Here is a 20,259-nt window from a genome sequence, read left to right on the forward strand (position 1 = left end):
CAGGATTTGGAAAATTTGAATACTTAAGTAGTGTGTTCCTTCAAAATTATTTTTACGATGCCGTTCCGTTAATGGAGTGTGTATAATATTACTATGTTGAATTGCGTTCTGGCAAAATCAAGTTGTAAAGAAACTAATTAGCTTTCTTCAGTGTCAGAATTTAATTTTGTCAATATTCAGCAAACATCCAAGGATAATATGGTTCGAAAGTTCCTATATATACCCCCACCCACAATGTCTTTTATGCATCAAACCAAGCATATTCATCACAAGAGCACAACTAGAGAGATAGAGAGAAACAGAGAAAATGAAGAGTTTCATTTCCAAAGAGTCCATTGTCCTACTAGTAATTCTTCTTTCGGCAATATGCTTGGTCGCTGAAGCTCAACAATGTCGTCCAAGCGGCAAAATCAGAGGAAGGAAGGCTCCGCCTGGACAATGCAACCAGGAAAATGATTCTGATTGTTGTAAGCCGGGCAAAATGTACCCAACCTACACATGTTCACCGCCATTGTCTGGGAGCACCAAGGCCACCCTCACCATTAACAGTTTCGAAAAAGGTGGAGATGGTGGCGGTCCATCAGAATGTGACAACCAATACCACAATGACAACACACCAGTTGTGGCTCTGTCCACTGGATGGTATAGCAACGGAGATAGGTGCCATAAACAAATCAGAATTAATGGTAACGGACGTAGCGTGTTGGCCATGGTGGTGGATGAATGTGACTCTACTGAGGGATGTGATGCAGATCATGATTACCAACCTCCTTGTCCTAACAACATTGTTGATGCCTCAAAAGCTGTTTGGAAAGCCTTGGGTGTGCCTGAAGACCAATGGGGTGGCCTAGATATCACTTGGTCCGAAGCTTAGTTACATTAATTAATTTCTGTCTTGCTTTGCGTATATGATCATTGTGGATTGTATTCTATAATATGTTACAAGTACTATACTATTTAAGAAGTCAATATATTTAAACTTGTTTTTCTTATACTTTGTTTATTGTAAATTATAAAGTAATATTACATAATCATATACATATCACTCGACTTCTGTTTTGTTTTAGTTCGTTTTCTAGGTCTTATCTCATACCTTCAAGCAGCTGTCTTTTTGGCTCTTCTTTCTTTGGTGTCAGGGCATACTTGCCTTCTTATTACAACAAGTTTTTAAAAAAAAAAGTGAGAATGTGTAAGTAAAAGAGTCTCACAGTGATGAAAGGAGAAACCTTATAAGAACTTATGAGAGGTTGGGGTATTCCCCATATTGATAATTGGTTTTATGGTAGAACCCCAATTTCTTCCTGGTTTCAGAGTATTATATCCCACGTGTGAAACCAAACGGCCACACGCGTTCCACGATACCCCATTGTGTTGTTCACATGTTAGGCTTGAAAATTCGTCACAAGTGAAGGGGCGTATTGAGAATGAATTCCACATTGATGGATGGAGGAACCTTGCATGGGCTTATAAGTAAGTTGGACTACTCCATATATTGTCAATTAGTTTTACGATGGAATCCTAACTTTTTTTATGGTCTTAGAGTAGCTTTGTCCACGTGTGAAGCCCAACAACCAAACGTGTTACACATCAATTCGTATTGTCCACGTGTTTAGCATGAAAGTTCGCCACACGTGAGGGGGTGTGTGAGAATGTAATGTTAAAAGAGTTCCACGTTGGTGAAAGGAGAAACCTTGAAAGAGCTTATAAAAGGTTTGGCCACTTCCCATATTACCAATTGGTTTTATAAAGGAATCTCAACAATCTTCACAAAAGACAAGAAGGTAAAATCTAAATTAAGCATGTGGTTCAATATCCTAATGGCTAACATGTTAGTTTTCTACCCATGCGTCCGGGTTGAAAACTTTCCCATTTCCTAAGTTATTATAATAGTTTCAAACCTTCTCCCTTCCCTTAATAATAGTAATTTAAAAAAAATCTAAATCAAGGTGTACTAATTAATCAAAAATCTCCAAAATGGGCTTGTTGTCGTAACACATACAAGCATCATTTTTATTTTTACTGTTATGCTCCTAATTTGAATTTATCCAGATGAACTTGGTTGATTCCTGTACTAGAAAAACCCTTTATCATAAAAATATTTCTTAAGATGTTCAAAAAACAGTTATAAAAAAAAAAAGAGACGAAAAATGAGCCTAATCAAGCTAAATAAGAGACCTATTAATGCTTGGAACTTTATAATACAAAAACCATTTTCATTGGTATTAAAATTCACAGGAGCTGGCATTCAACTGTTCAGAAGATGGTACCATATTTGCAATCATGAATAAAGATGATCCTTCTAGTACCGGCTTAGGTGTCACGGTCTGCTGCGTTCCAAACTTTGATTATTCACCATCATAGTGTTATATAATTAACTTGCTTATAATTGCTTATGAGTTATTAGCTCCTTGGAGTAAGACGATGTCACGCTAGCGGCCCAATTTGGATTAAGTCATATTATGAGTCCTAACCTTGCTATCCTTGAATGGAAAATCAACTATAGATTCCCTATGCCGTTGGATTGATTATTACAGAGAAAACTATGAAAAATTATTGAGTAAGTAGACTGGACATCTTTGTATTCCGAGAAACAGTTCATGGTAACATATTTTACGAATTGGTAATGTCACTCTCAGTATGTCCCATTGGAGGGATATAATAATATGGATTATCTTTAATTAATTAAGATTTTGGTGCTTCGCATAATTGGGAAGGATTTAATTTCAAGATGATTCGGGCAGTGGACTTTGATGGAGTGTACAACAGCTTGCATAGCAAAATATTTATTGAATGTTGATTGTTATTTTTTTTCAGGAAAACTAATGAAAATAGTTTGAAAACTTTGAGTTTTAATAATAAGGACAAAATAAAGGGTAAAGTGAATAGTACCAGGATTGACTTTTTAGTGTAAAAATGTGGTTTTTCGTTAAAGTGAACAGTATCAGGTGCTTTTCGTTAAAGTTCCCTTTTTTCCAAGTATATAGCTATATTATATATATATATATGCCACCCTCAATTGCTTTTAGTAGGCCTGGCAAACGGGTCGTGTCTGTCGTGTTCGTGTCGTTTTCGTGTAACACGAGTTATTTTATCGGGTCGTGTCGTGTCACACCCGTTAAGAAAAAAAAAATTCTTAAATTTGCACATACCACACATTGCCACATAAATATTACTTCAAAACATTAAAACACATTTGTCTAGAGGTATTTTTCTCTAGAGGTATTTTTCTCTAGAGGCCAAAAAGATGGGTAATCACAAGAAATTGTTGTGAATGGGTACTTGTATCCTCTCATTATTATTGTTGCTAGCCGACATCGTATCATCGTGAGGTGGGCTTGGTAATAGTGAGCCTCCCATAACCCGCTAGGAGCTTTCTTTGAAATCTCCCGGATTCCATTTTGGGGGATATGGAATTTGCCAAAAATGGTGGGTGGTGTCATTCGGTTTAAAGACCCGAATCGTTTGACTTAATCAACAATCAATCTAATTATTTTATTGTTTATGTATATAGATATGGTTGGAAGCACACTCGCGAAAATACTCGACAAACATTGCCTAGAGGGGCACAATTTCCCATCATGGTATCGTAATGTCAAGATTCTCCTAACCTTGGAGAAGATTGTTTACGTGCTAGACAAGGCTCCACCTCACATACCTCTTGGCCCAAACGCCACTGAGGATGAACGTGCTAAGTATGACAAGCACGTGGAGGATGATACACAAGCCAAGTGCTATCTATTGGCTTCCATGAATGAGGAGCTACAGAGACAGCACGAGGGCGTGGACAGTGCATCTTCCATAATACTCCATCTTACGGAGTTATATGGTGAAGGGACGCGCAATCGTCGCTTTAGCATTGTTTGTGAACTTGTGAAGACCAAGATGGTCAAGGGGGCTCCAGTGCATCAACATGTACTGAAGATGATAGGATTCATTGAACAATTGGAGAACCTTGGTACTCCACTTGACGGGGAATTGGCCCAGGACTTCATATTGGCTTCTCTTTCTGATTCATTTGCGCAGTTCGTAATGAACTACAATATGAATAAGATGGATAATACTCTCTCTGAGTTACTAAATATGTTAGTAACTGCCGAGAAGACTATGAAGAAAGAGAACGTTGTAGGGACTGCTGCAGTAGCCTACAACAAGCCATCCTCTTCCAAGGCCAAGCCGCAAGGCAAAGGCAAAGGGAAGGAGAAGAAGTCCCCCACTCCTAAGCCGAAAGGAGGAGTGAGGAAAAAGAAGGCAAAGGAGCCCAAGGGGACTTGCCACCACTGTGGAAAGGAAGGGCATTGGAGGAGGAATTGCAGGTTATATCTTGCAAGTCTTAAGGACAAGCCACAAGGTATGGTTTATGTTCTTATCTTCAATTATAAATGTTAGATCTTCTAAATATTTATATTTGATATAAAGAGTTAATCACTTGTATAATTATATATAGGTGGAGAAGCCAAGTAGAAGAATGACAAGCAAGATAGAAGTGGAGAAGTGTTCGGCCACTATATTTTTTGCTTATTACTTATGAAGTTTGTTAGGCATTAAAGATTGTCTTTAAACTTTCTTATTTTGTTAAGAACTTATTATGTGGCTTCATATGATGGAAGACCACTATTAGTGCCTAAATGTATAAAGGTATTTATATTAGTCTCTAAATGTATAGAGCTAATACTTTTTGTATTAAACATTATGAATGTTTGAATTATCATATTAATGTAATATGAAGAATGCCTTTTAATTTACTATTTCCTTAAAGTAGTGTTATGAATTGAAAATTGTCTTGTTGTATCCTAGATGAGATACAAGAGTTATATCACTTATTATAATGTGATAACCAAACTTTAGATTTATCAATTATGGATAGATCTCACATGTAGGACATAAATGGATACAATGAATCTTTAGATTTGGTTCCAATTGTCTACCTATGAGTCCTATATGAATTGACAAAAGTCTAGAGATTCCTTTCTTGAAGAAAAGGAAGATCACATTATAATGATATAAGGAAATAGAAAAACGTTTCTTATATGGTTATCACTTGAAACACAATGATCAAGATCACTCTTGATTCAATTAGTAATTTTGAACAACTAATTGGGCATTCTTTAAAAGGTTTTAAAATGTCAATTATGTTAGTGATTAAACCAAGAAAGAAGTATCTAAATCTATAAAAGGTTTAAAGATTTTAGCTACTTAAATAACAAGACATTAAACTTAGTGAAGATTGAAACAAAAAGGCTTGAAATGTTTTAAAGCTACTACACAATGTCTTCTACCAATATAATCCACTTTTATACATTTTGTATGTATGAAATGATTTCTCAGTAAAGTCATGAGAAATAGTGGGAGGTGTGAAAATGGATATAAACTTGAATATGATTGGTTTATAGTTGTCTAAAGAGTAATAGTATTTGACTATTATTAAGAGTTTGCAATTTTAATTGTTAAAAGACTCAAGCTCTTCAAAACGTTAAAATTCTATGTTGTGTGACATTCTAAAGAATAGTCTTTGAATGTTGGTTTCGTCAACCTAGCATAAAATGGTTATATGTTGGGAGTTGTCCATAATTCTCTTTTATGAGAACAAGCTAAATTACCAAGCATATGGACAAGTTGATGAAACAAAAGGGAATAAGTTTCAAAATGAGTCACAACATATGGTTTAACAACAAGACAAGCCAAATTCAAACATCTCATGTAACAATATTGCTCTATGTAGTTTTGATAAAGAATTATATCAACCACCTAGAAGGAATGGTTGAGTTTCTATACCCTTAGTAGGAGCCATGCTTCCACTAAAGACTTGGATAATTCTTATATGATTACATTAAAGGTCTTGGTATGACTAAAACTTGGAGTATGGTGTATGACACCATATAATTTAAATGAATAAGACTTGATAAATCAAGTCACACATTTCAAGGAATTACTTGAGAAGGAATTCTTTTGTGTGTGATTCATTTAAGTTAGTGGGAGCAATATGCATTCAAATCAAGAAAATATAATTGTTATTTTTGAATGAATTCTAAGTTACAACAAGGCCAGTGGGAGTGATGTCACAATTTGAGCAAACAAGATGTGAATAAAGTCTATTCGATAGACTTGATAAAACATAGATGTTACTCGAGAAATGACAAAACATGACACGGTTAATTTTGAAGTAAAGACTTGAAATTGGACTTATTGATATAGCAAGGCTATCTCAATAATGTTATATGGGAATTAAATCTCAAATGTTGTAGATTTAAGAAAGCATTTTCCTATGTGATAGTAAATCACTTTCATAACCCTTATAATGAATGTGCCATAAAATCACAAAAGGGACACATGTATTGACTTGTGAAGTAGATATCCAAAGGTGAAGAAACCACTGAGTTTATCACTTTAAGATGTTACTATATCCCAGGATCAGAACCAAAGCAACTGATAGAGTATTATTGCCTTTAAGAAAGAAACATCAGAGTGGGACTCTGGAAGCGTGCATTCACTTAGGTTGTTAACCAAAGTGAAAATAAGCCATTTTAACAAATGGAACTTCATAATGGATGAAGTACTAATCATATGAATGAATTGTTAGTATTGTACTACAATGGTCTCAAGGTTGGAGCAAAGTTTGTATAAAGTATACAAACGAAATATATGTCGATATATAGTTTTAGAAACTGCTTCAAAAGGTGTTTTGAATGGAAGGGGTTCTTTTAGAACCAATGATTGAATCCAAACCATAAGGTCGTTAGTAGGGTACTACGACGTAATGGGGCGATAGCTCAAGCCATGGAATCAATGTCTCATCAAAGTATTCGAACACAATAAAGAGACATCATCAAATGTTTTGGAAACATTTGATAAGTAAATCCCTTTTAAATAATGAAAGGGATTAATACATAACCAAGTTAACCTACGAGCATAAGCTCTCTCAACTAGATCTATAAGATATACTAGTGATTGACTTTAGTGCAAGTGGGAGATTGTTGGAAATATGCCCTGAAAGTCAATCTTTGGAAGAAACCTTTCAGGACAAATGAATGAATGTATAGATGATTCTTATACATCAAATGGCAAAGACACGAGTTAGGACTATCTCAATAAATGATATATGTCTTAAATCGTGTATCCATGGACAATGGATCGATTGAAGAAGTAATCTAATGATGTTAGACTACAGAGACCTTCTTCACATAACCAAATGTCCAAAAAGGTTCCTGGTCATTAGATTGTCGGAGGGATACTGACAATGCTTAGACCGGTACATACTGTGTCTGCTTCAAATAGAAGGATGGAAAGTCTCATCCCATTCGTGTTGTGACACTAAGACAAGTATGTAGGTGCTCATTAAGGGAATGAGTTCACTGAACACAATCGAACGAGAGTACTTGCATGGAGGTCTACTCACATGTCAAGCAAGTAACTCAAATGGTTGGAATAATGTAAGTAGTCCTTTGACCTGAGACATCGTCGTTGTCTTGTGGTTAAGTACTTAATCTTTGATTATGTCAAACGTCACTCTATTAGAATGTCAACGGCATAGTCGGGGTTAAGCCACTTAGTCATGAAGGCAAGTGTATGTGCAACAAGGAATCTCTAATCCTCGATAAGAGAGGAAGAATACTCTAAGATATGATTCGGGAATCTTCGGCCGAAGTATCGAGTGTATTAAAAGGAAAGTGTTCCTATACGACTCAAAAGAATCATATAAGAAGGAATAATCACATTAGGGGTTTGACATAACATATCCATACCCTAGTAATGTGATTGAGAGTATTGTATTAGAGAATGATCGAATTACATTGCAATTCCAACTGAATAGGTTCTCCGAATAAACTTCTACATTAGCTTGGGTAGCTATGACTTATGGTTAGATGTCACTCATAGCTTGTGAGATCTTCTAGATGATTAAATGTAGTCATCAAAGAAGAAGGTGAGTTGAAATGAAGTTTCAATTCACTAAGTGATTGAACTAAATTTAATCAAGTAGATTGGTGCCAATCACCTCACTGCCTTGCTAATTAGAACCTAAAAGGTTGTTCACCATTACACTATTGTAGTGAGTAATTAATGGATGATGGAAACAATTAATTGGATTAATTAAGTGTTGTGATTAATTTGAGTCTAAATAAATCATAAAAGCGATAAAGATCGTTTTGGGCTTAAAGAAACGTTCGGGTTTAATTGGGCCCATTGGGCCTAAACCCATTGGGCTTTTATTCAAGCATTGGATGACTTGAAATAAATGAAAGCCCAAAGCCCAAACAACACAAAGAGGGCCGGCCACTTTAGATGGAAAGGGTGAGATATTTAGCCAAGTTGTTGACTAGGTTTCTTTTGTCTATATAAGGAACTTTATAGAGATATTGTTCATTAGGGTTTTTGTGTGTTAAAACAAAAAAAAGAGGCAAAAGAAAAATAGCTCTCTAAACACATCAAAGGCCGGCCACCTTGGGGTGATTTTACTAACACATCTTTCACCCTTTGGTTAATCCTTCATCCTTCTCACTACACTAGTGGGTGAGGATCTTTAGAGGTTTCCTACTTTGGAAACTTGAAGAGAACCTAGGAGCACTCATTCTAACAAAGTGGAGGAGGCAAGGAGGGAAGCTAGGCGCAAGGAGTTCAAGGAACAAAAATCTTGAAGGTGGTTCATCCTTGGTCTCAAGTCTAGATCAAGAGGTAAAAGACTAAACCTTCACTTTGTTCTTCTCTATTAAATGTTTTGATGCATTATATATAAACCTATGAACCTTGAAGGGGATTTGCATGACTATAGCTTTGATTATTTGGTATATTGCTTCCGTTGCTCATGTATATATAAATTTTGAATTGTATATGCATGCTAGTCATTAAGAAATCCCATTCATGAAACTCATAAATTTCCCTTCAAGGCAGTGGGCAATGGGCTTCCGTGGTGATTTTGGGTAAAACGTTCAATAAAACGGAGAGGGTTTAGGCGGCACTAGACGGTGCTAGGCGGTATGGTAGGCGGTTCCTCGTCTCTCTGCTCTGTGACTGTGCAAACTGCAAATCCAGAATCACTAGATGTCTCTCGTCGTACTGCAAACCCATGACTTTTGTGCATGAAAACGGAGAAGTGCGGTGGTGGATAGAGGGAGATGTGCGGTGGAGAGATGAAGGGATTGAGGGAGTTGTTTTAATTTGGAAGGATAGAGGGAGATATTTTCGATGTTTGATTTGTAGTTTTTTAGGAGAGAAGAAGATGGAGAGATAGAATCGGAGAAGTCTTCGATGTTTGATTTGTGGTTTTTCAGGAGAGAAGAAGAAGAGGGATAGAAACGGTAAAGACCACAAATCAGAGATGCTTAGTTTGGAGTGAAAGAGCGAGTATGGGCAGAGCAGGGAAACTTGGAACGTATGGAAAAGATGCCTAGTTTGGTGTGAAATCCACCAGCCTTATCATAAAATAAAGGGATAAACAATAATTACCCACTATCCCTTAATAAATAAATTACATAAATTATTTAGATAATATTTTATTACTTGTTCTTTTTAAAACAACATAATATTATACTATTGCATTATATTACTTTATTATTTTTCTTTTTAAAATCAGAATAAGATCAGCCTATATTATACTCTTATGTTAGATATGTATTTTTTTTTTTAAATAACAAATTCCTCAATGTTTAATCATCTACTATAAAATAAATTTAACTAATTTATATGGATTTCATACAAGTATATTTTTTTGTAAGTATCAGTATGCACTTATTTACAAGATATACAAGAAATTTACCTAAATCCGCCTAGACCCTGCCTAGCCGCCTAGGTGCTAGATGCTAACCCACCGTCCGACTAGCGCCTAGCATTTTTTAGAACCTTGGAATATATTGACAGTTTCTTACTCAAAAGTGTAACTGGTTCTATAGTTTTTGAGTGACAAAGAATCTTTAGTTTCTTTCCTTTGTCAAAACTCATGAATCTTCGAATCAAATCATGTCGCACAGGTTTTAACATGCTTAATCTCATGAACATTGAGAAGTTGAATAGGAATAATTTTAAGACATGGAAACAACAAAATGAGATGCATCTAGGTGTGCTGGAATTCAACATTGCATCTTCGTATGGATTAACTCTAAAAGATCAATACTTCTAGTTGAACTGGTTTTTAACGAGTAATTGTTTTCCCCTAAAACAATCAACATAGTTTTCAAAATCATTGAAATTTAGACTTGGTAACACCCTTTTCACCAATCCCGCCATTCTTTCCATTGAGATGTGCCACAATCGTCTATGCCCTAATTTCCACACTAGGTTGGCCGAGAGAAACACTACTACAAAATTATCTATAATTGGCGGTTCAAAAACTGACAAAAAACGTATATTACTGTCGGATTTTAAGCAAAATCCGACAGAAAATGGATGCAGTGACGGATATAATAAGGGACAGAATTGCCACTGGCCCGATCTTTCTCAACCTAGTAGCTATTAGCGCCGGTTCCAACTGCCCCATCACTGTTAGCTTTTGGTCTCTCGCATCCCAACTGGTCGAATGAACCCCTGCTCATCCAAATCACCCGAAAAATGAAGTGTTGTAAACAAAACTAGGCAAGAAAGATTAGAATACCCTTTATGGCGTGGACAGCTTTCATGACTTCAAACCAACACAAACCAACAAGTTCAAAATTTCAACTTCAAACTACAAGTTTCACCATGCTCAATGTACAAAAAAGCAATCAAAAGATGCAAATTTCGAGTAAAAACTAAGTGATGAAAACATAAGCAAAGCGTACCTCAGGAGCAGGGTTCTCAAAAGTAATGTTCTCTGCAATAAAATCCTCTCCTTCCACTATGCAAAGTTCATTAAAGATTCCAGATCTCTATACTCCCATTCAAGAAATAGTTGTGTTTTTTAACAAATGGAAGAGATGGATCATGCTTCTACCGATCATACAGTAGTTTTGTCCATCCCAACAACCATTGCATCAAACAGTTCATTTACACAGCCATAAAGAGGTCCTTGGACAACAAGATACCACACAAGACATTGAACCAGTTCTCGTTTCTCAGGAACCTTTAGTTCAGCAACTAATACCAGTTCAAAATGAGTCTAAAGTACCATTAAATCCTACAGTAGTTGTCCCACCAGTTGCATCACTCAGAAAGTCACAAAGAACCAGAAGGCCTACACTGTCAAGTGATTATGTGGCTTATCTTACTGAAGTGGATATGACTTTGGTGATGATGATGATCCAACTAGCTACAAATAAGCCATGGAAAGTTCACAAGCACCACTATGGTATGTTGCCATGCAAGAAGAATTAAACTCAATGGAAAAGAATGGTGTTTGGAGTACATTAGTTGAAGGATCCAATAACATGAAGCCTATAAGGAACAAATGGGTTTACAAAACCAAACGAGACTCAAGTGGAAAATATTGAGAGACATAAAGCCAGATTATTGGCCAAAGGTTTCACATAGAATTACGGTTTAGCTTACACAAAAACTTTTTCTCCAGTATCAACCAAGGACTTTTTCAGAATCATCATTGCATTTACAGCTCATTTTAATCTTGAATTGCATCTAATGGATTGCAAAACTGCCTTTTTAAATGGCAGTCTTGATGAAATCGTTTACATGAAACAGCCACAACGATTCACTGAAAGGGGTAAGGAAAGTTTTGTATGTAAACTCAACAAGTCTATATATGGACTTAAGTAGGCTTCTAGACAGTGGTACAAGACATTTGATCAAATAATGACTTCATTTGGCTTCATTGAGAATAAAATTAATAACTGCATCTATTTGAAGATGGTAAAATCAGGTCTCATTTTCAAGTTACTATACGTTGATGACATACTTTTTGCAAGTTCAAATGTCCAATTATTGAATGAAACCAAAGCATCTTGCCCAACAGTTTTGACATGAAGGATTTGGGTGAAGCACATTTTTTCTTAGGCATTGAAATTGTAAGGAATAGTTCAAGAGGAACCATTGGTTTGCCCTAGATTAGACATGGCTTTTGCATTGAGTGTCTTTAAGAGATTTCAATCGAATCCTGGTGGGGCATATTGGAATGTAGGAAAGAAAGTTCTAAGGTACCTAAACAAGATCAGAAGCATTGAGGCTAATGGACATCAAATATCTGAAAGTTCAAGACAAAGTTAAAGAGAATGTGTTCGGGCTAGATTGACCCTCGCATAACTCCCCTTGTCTTGCATATCAGGCAAAGTTGCTTGGTTTTCTGCATTATACGTTTGTCATTAGTTTGAATGGTGCCTTTGTGAGGCCTTTTTTAGGCCTTGAGGCTTACAATCAAAACTAATATAAGTCTGAACGTGCCACTGTTCTCTTTATTGAACATATTGTCTTCTTGGTTATTAAATTAATTGTTTACTTGGGCCACAAATCATTTAAACTCTTTAGTTCATAAGGATTGTTCACAGATAGGTTAAGTCTATACTAAATTCTTTTCTTGCCTTTTGATCAAGGACTTTTATTTATAATACCATATGTTCATTTATAAAGGAATTCAAGGTCATTCAAGTTAGTTCCTTAGTTATTAGTTTGAGCTAACAATAAGGAAACAAGAGTGGTTAGTTTGGCAAGATTAATGATGGACAAAACTTGAATGAAAGTAGTTGAAAAAGATATAGATCTAATTAACGATGCATAAACGACAAATCTACTTTATATAAAGACAAATAAAGGAGACTCAGGCAAGATTACAACCTTGCCAGGCAAGGTTTGTCTTCTTGCAGCCACTTCTTCTTATATTTTACAATGACAATAGTCTTGGAAAATGAAATATAAACAAGGTTTACTAGAGGGATTCAATACTACAACAAAGGGAAAGGTAGCAGAGTTGTTGTACTTTTATGTGCAAACGAAAGCGAATTCTAACAAAGTACCAATATCAACGTCGTAGGCGTTAATACAAACAATCTCAAACTAACACGAGATTTATGTGGTTTGGCGTAAAGCCTACATCTACGGGCAAAGCACGGTGATGAATTTTCACTAAACAAACGGAGATTACAAAAGAGTGTTTAAACTCTCACAACCCAAATTCCACAAATTACAACCCTTAAACCGAACGATAGAGAACCCAAAACTAAAACAAACCCTAAACCAAACGAGTAGAGAACTCAAAACTAATGGAGAAGATTTTCTCAAATTGCTCTCTAACTCACAAACTCACAAATTGACTCTCACCAAATTGCCACACGAATGAGCCACACAAAATACACTAACCCTAAACTCCTATTTATAGTGCATAGGACATAGGTTACAATAAGAATCCTAATAGGAAGTAAATCCAAATCCTAATCAAATAGCTAATTAACAAAATCTCTCCACCAAGGAAACAAACTAAGAAGTCAAAATCCAAACCCAAATAGGACACCAAAACCAAATAGGTAACACAAACCTAAGTTTTTGCATCATCCTAATTTTGAGCCATAAAACCCAACAAAATCCACCTAGGCGAGATATTAACAAACTTCCAAATCAAATACAAACTTCAAATTTGGGATACCAAAATACAAACGCAAACGTGCACCAAATTCTTTCGAAACTGATCTCCACCTAGACTCAAAAAATCCAAAAGTCTTCAAACTTGAAATTTCCTCCAACGCCTTCTCCAACAAATTATATCACGGAAACTAACAAATACGAAACAAAATCCAAGCAAAAGCTTGAACATATGAACAAAAAGTGCGAATTACACTCCACCCAAGGAGCTTAAGTACTAACACTAGCAAAAGACTTATCAAACGGCTTCTTTTTGCCCTTGAGTTTAGGGCAATCTACTTTCCAACAACCCTCCTTATAATAGTAGCTACAAGTGTTCTTTCCAAGTTTTCCCTTTCCTTACTCCATCCTTGAACTACCAAAGCTTCATATTGTGAATCAGACACTTTATTCTTTAGCTTTTTAGAAGCGGCTTTAACATCTTCCAAACTAAGACTTTCTCTACCAAATAGCATGGTATCAACAAAGTGTTCATACGAATGAGATAAAGAACACAACAAAGTTATTGCATAATCCTCATCACTAAATTGGTCGTCCACACTTTTCAAATCCATCATAAGTTTATTGAATTCATCAACATGCTTATGAATTGACGTACCTTCATCCAAACGAAGAGTATGCAAACTTTTCTTCAAATACTACCGTTTAGCAAGAGATTCGGCCATATACAAGCTCTCCAATTTGAGCCACAACTCCAGTGCAGATTTGACATTACCAACTTCAAGCAAGACTTCATTAGATAAAGTCAGAAGGATTGCTCCAAATGCCCACTCCATAACGTCTTCTTTTTCCTCATCAGTCCACGAGTTTGGCAAGGCCTTCACACCCTTTAGCGTTTTCAAAATCCCTTGTTGAACTAACAAAGCATGCATCTTCAATTGCCAAATAACAAAGTCATTGCCATCAAACTTTTCAATATCAACTTTCACCGACGACACAAAAGGCTTCATAAGTGATTGCCAAGCAAAACCCAAGCAGAAACCTGGCTCTGATACCACTTATTGTACTTTTATGCGCAAACGGAAACGAATTCTAACAAAGTGCCAATATCAACGTCGTAAGTGAAAGTTAAAACAAAAAAATCTCAAACTAACACAAGAGATTTATGTGGTTTGGTGTAAAGCCTACATCCACGGGTGAAGCACGGCGAGTGAATTTCACTAAACAAACGGAGATTATAAAAGAGTGTATAAACTCTCATAACCCAAATCCCACAAATTATAAACCCTAAACCAAATGAGTAGAGATCCCAAAACTAACGAAGCAGATTCTCCCAAATTGCTCTCTAACTCCCAAATTGACTCGCACCAAATTGCCACAAGAATAACTCATACAACATTCACTAACCTAAGGTCATATTTATAGTGCATAGGACTTAGGTTACAATAAGAATCCTAATAGGAAGTAAATCCAAATCCTAATCAAGTAGCTAATTAACAAAATCTCTCCACCACTAAGAAGTCAAAATCCAAACCCAAATAGGACACCAAAACCAAATAGGTAACACAAACCTAATTTTTTGCATCATCCTAATTTTGAGTCGTAAAACCCAACAAGAGCTTCTAAAAACTGACAAAAAAAAGAGCTTTCTATGGTGGTTCTGCAACTGAAAAAGGTAAGGGGTGAACAAACTAGGTTTTGCTTTTGAGTTCTGATTTGAGTGTGTTGAGAGAGTTCTCTACTTGCATCCCTTGCTGCTTGTATAGCCTTCATTAGCCCGAGTGTCCAAGCTTTCCCTTTTGGTGGTGGCTTATAGAGCTAGGTGGGTCATCACTTGCTTTTGTTATTTACCTACTTATGTCATAGAAAAGTACTTTTGCTGAGGGTGAGCTGCCATCTATACCTTGTCACTTTCATTATAGGCTTGCTGCCTATTTAGTTGCCAAGAATGATATTTAAATCCTTCATGGGCTACCGCCTCTTCCAGCCCAATCACAAAAAGACCTTTGCACTCCTGGACTCTATTACATTGAGCCCAATATTAAATATCCACCCAAACAAAAGGTCATTAAGATAGAACATCTTGGTACTTTCAGTATGATAGCAAACCCTTTGACAAAGGCCCAACATGTTACAGCCTTCCAAAGACATGTCACAAGCATGGGTTTGCTACCATGCCTTGATCACGTTTGAATGTGGGAGTGAGGTATGATATCCTTACTCATATTAATGATTCATATTTATGCTTTGATGTAGTTTCAAACATCGTTACAGATATGTACAGTATGCATTTTTTGTTACTTCATGATTTTCATGAAAGGTTTGGTAATGCAGAAGCAATAAAGGATATAGAAATGTATTAAAGGAGACCAAATGTGGGAGCAATGCTGGTAGCCTAGTACCATTGAAGCTCTCTAATGAAGTTCCCTAGTTTACAATGCCAGCAATTGTCTTGGTCAGTTTGTAATTTTGCAGTACTTATACACCATTTCTTATATAATGTTTTCTTGAGTTTAACTAATAAGTTTGTGGTTAATTGTAAGAGTCATTATGATTAACATAAGTCAGTGGTCACCTTGTTTATCTTGACATATGTTTCATATATGGTTTGATTATACTCATGAGTTGTTGAGTTCTATTATTTCCTTTATTTTTGTAATTTACCATGACTAAATTACTACAAGTTCAACATCAATCTTCATTTGTTTTCTACAATATACCCAAAACTATGGTTTATTATAAATATCACTGTGAAAAAAGAAAAAAAAAGGTATAGCCCAACGGCTGCACGTGCTCCATGTTATCCAAATTTGTGTTGCCCACTTATTTGGCTTGAAAAATCATCACATGCACATGACGGGGCATTTGGGAGTATGAATCTCACATCAAGAGAAAGAAGGGACGGTACATGTGCGTATAAAGTAACGGACTTAGTCCCCATTGCCAAGTGATTTTATTGTCGAACTCCAACCTCCTTCAGAAACAAGCTTGACAGGTTAAAAATGCTACGTGCCGGTTTCAGATTTCCAATTTGCCAGTTGAAAACTTCTTGATTTTTCTATTCCAGTTAAAAAATTTGTGTTAGTTTCTAAGTTAGTTTTCTGTCTTGTGGACTAAAGGTTTGTTTCGGATTTGTTTCCTACATTCTCCTCCAAGAAGAATTAAAGTATTCCTAGTGCATGTGAGTCTTGTGAGATTAACAAAGAATTCTGAAATTTAGCCCTAAAACTTTTATTTTTAGAAAATGCACATAATTAAACAGGATTTGGAAACTTTGAATACTTTAGTATGTTCCTCCAAAATTATTTTTACGTTGCCGTTATGTTGATGGAGTGTGTATATATATATTATACTATATTGAATTTGAAAAGTGTTGCGTCCTGGCAAAACCAAGTTGTAAAGAAACTAATTAGCTTTCTTTAGTGTCAGAATGTAATTTTGTCAATATTCAGCAAACATCCAAGGATAATATGGTTCGAAAGTTCCTATATATACCCACCCACAATTTCTTTTATGCATCAAACCAAGCATATTCATCACAAGAGCACAACTAGAGAGATAGAGAGAAACAGAGAAAATGAAGAGTTTCATTTCCAAATCGTCCATTGTCCTACTAGTAATTCTTCTTTCGGCAATATGCTTGGTCGCTGAAGCTCAACAATGTCGTCCAAGCGGCAAAATCAGAGGAAGGAAGGCTCCGCCTGGACAATGCAACAAGGAAAATGATTCTGATTGTTGTAAGCCGGGCAAAATGTACCCAACCTACACATGTTCACCGCCATTGTCTGGAAGCACCAAGGCCACCCTCACCATTAACAGTTTCGAGAAAGGTGGAGATGGTGGCGGTCCATCAGAATGTGACAATCAATACCACAATGACAACACACCAGTTGTGGCACTGTCCACTGGATGGTATAGCAACGGAGATAGGTGCCATAAACAAATCAGAATTAATGGTAACGGACGTAGCGTGTTGGCCATGGTGGTGGATGAATGTGACTCCACTGAAGGATGTGATGCAGATCATGATTACCAACCTCCTTGTCCTAACAACATTGTTGATGCCTCAAAAGCTGTTTGGAAGGCCTTGGGTGTGCCTGAAGACCAATGGGGCGGCCTGGATATCACTTGGTCCGAAGCTTAGTTACATTAATTAATTTCCGTCTTGCTTGTTGCATTGCGTGTATGGCTGTTGTGGATTGTGTTCTATAATATGTTACAAGTACTATACTATTCAAGAAGTCAATATATTTAAACTGTTTTTCTTATACTTTGTCTATTGTAAATTATAAAGTAATATTACATAATCATATACATATCACTCGACTTCTGTTTTGTTTTAGTTCGTTATCTAGGTCTTATATCATACCTTCAAGCAGCTGTTCTTTTTGGTTTTTCTTTCTTTCATGTCAAGGCATACTTGGCTTCTTATTACAAGAGGTTGAAAAATGTGAGAATGTGATGGTAAAAGAGTTTCACATTAGTGAAGAGAGATACCTTAAAGAACTTATAAGAGGTTGGGGTACTCCCCATATTGCCAATTGGTTTTTATGGTGGAAACTCATTTTTTCATGATATCAAAGTAGATTGCCTCACGTGTCAAGCCAAATGGCCACACATGCTCCACGACACCCCATTGTGTTGTTCACATGGAAGGCTTGAAATTCACCACACGTGAGATGACGTGTTGAGAATGAATCCCACATTGATGGGGAAGGGACCTTGCATGGCCTTATAAGAAAAAATATATATGTTATTGGACCCGTGGACCCGATCCGAATCGGCCCGTTTCAAACGGGCTAAGTTAGGTCCGGTTCCAAATTTAAAATTTTCATTATCCAACCCGGCCCGCCCCGTTGCAATTTAAAATGGATCCGGTCCCGTTCCTCCAAATTTGGGCCCAACCCGACCCATGCCCACCCCTAGATGATTGTACACGAATAACTTGGCTTTATGTCCTAAAATAAAAGTGAGGTTTCACGCCATGAAAAGTGAGGTTTTCAGCAAATTATGTTTGACAGTTCATGAAGCCTTGCAAAAAACTGGAGCTTCATCCTCTGAACAATGGCAAACCTGAACAAACAACTAAGATTGTAATTTTCATTTCTCTTCGTAAATACGTGAAGTGATCTTGCGTTCCCCTTTTCTCAGTGTACTCCTCCCTTTTTTTTTTTTTTTGTTCCTTCTAATCTTTGGATTGAATAAATCAAAGAGAGTCAAGTGACTAAAACAAGGATTGCAGAAAAGAAAATGGGAGTGTGACAATCACTACCAGACAATATCAACTCTTATTACAATATTGTTCGGAACCATATTAACAGTCATCATTATGTGAAGAATAGTCCAAACAATTAAACACTATTATAGTCATAGCAGTAAATGGGTTCAAAGATTTGTTTTAGCTCTAATTAATTAAGATTTTGATGCTTAAAATGATTCCGTTACGTTTTTGGAGTCTAATACATAACAGCGTAGCAAATCATATGTTGAAGTTTGATTGTTATTTTGGTAATAGGGAATTGCTATATATGCTACCCTCAAACGCTGTTATGCATCAACCATATCCCACACAACAACTCTAGAGAGAGAGAGAAACAGAAAGAAAATGAAGTTAGCGATTCTCTCAAAAGGGTCCATTGTTCTACTAGTCGTTCTCCTTTCAGCAATTTGCTTGCTCACTGAAGCTCAACAATGTCGTCCAAGCGGCAGAATTAGAGGAAGGAAGGCCCCTCCTGGACATTAATGCAACCAGGAGAATGACTCTGATTGCTGTAAGGCCGGAAAAATGTACACAACCTACACATGTTCACCACCACTGTCCGGCAGAACCAAGGCCTACCTCACTCTTAACAGTTTCGAGAAAAATGGTGATGGAGGCGGTTCATCAGAATGTGACAACAAGTACCACAATGATAACACACCAGTTGTTGCATTGTCGACTGGATGGTACAACCATGGAGGAAGGTGCCGTAACATCACCATTAGTGGTAACGGGCGCAGTGTGGTGGCTATGGTGGTGGATGAGTGTGACTCTACTGAGGAATGTGATGCAGATCATGACTACCAACCTCCTTGTCCAAACAACATCGTTGACGCCTCAAAAGCTGTCTGGAAAGCCTTGGGTGTACCCAAGGACAACTGGGGAGGATTAGATATTACATGGTCCGATGCTTAGTTAAATTAGTTTGATGTGTCTAGCTAGCTAGCTTGTTGCATTATGTCTATCTGTGTGTAATGTGTTGTGTAAAATGTTATGTATATTATAGACGTCAATATATAGCAATGACTTCTGGTTTTGTGAACATACCAAATCGTGTACTACCTTATCTTGTTTACGGGAAAGTACGAAACATGGACTTGTATATATAGATATACAACCCCTCAAATGCTTTGATAAATCAAACGCTTCCCACACGAGCACAAGTAAACGACAACAAACGGTTGCGGCATTGCCAACTGGATGGTCGAACAATGGAGGAAGGTGCCTTCACAACATCACCATTAGCGGTAACCAGCGCAGTGTGGTGGCCATGGTTGTGGATGAGTGTGACCCGACTGAGGGATATCTGACGTCGATCATGACTACCAACCACCGTGTGCTAACAACATTGTTGACGCCTCAAAGGTTGTTTGGAAAGCATTGGGCGTTGCTCAGAAACAATAGGGTGGCTTAGATATCACATGGTCCGAGACTCCGATGCTTAGTTACTTTTTGTATCTGTCTACCTTGGTTCATTTGTTCTAATCTATTTCTTATGTTTGTGGTGCACATGTTTCTGTTTTTCGACCTGTTCCTGTCTGTTTTCTTAGATCGGCAAAAAGCATAACCAATGT

At 36.7% G+C, this 20,259-nt stretch overlaps 1 long non-coding RNA gene and 1 pseudogene across 1 annotated transcript; one reads left to right on the top strand and one right to left on the bottom strand.

Annotated features, from left to right (window-relative positions):
* Nucleotides 1-384: 384 nt before the first annotated feature.
* LOC126632031 (uncharacterized) lies at nucleotides 385-17,306 on the bottom strand. The gene is made up of 2 exons (XR_007626549.1): nucleotides 17,188-17,306; nucleotides 385-492 (listed from the first exon to the last, which is right to left on the bottom strand). It is a non-coding gene; the product is annotated as an uncharacterized LOC126632031 (long non-coding RNA).
* Nucleotides 16,956-19,600, top strand: LOC126631738 (uncharacterized; annotated as a pseudogene).
* Nucleotides 19,601-20,259: the final 659 nt, after the last annotated feature.

This window comes from Malus sylvestris, chromosome 1 (assembly GCF_916048215.2).
Source record: "Malus sylvestris chromosome 1, drMalSylv7.2, whole genome shotgun sequence".
In the NCBI taxonomy this organism is placed as follows: Eukaryota; Viridiplantae; Streptophyta; class Magnoliopsida; order Rosales; family Rosaceae; genus Malus; species Malus sylvestris.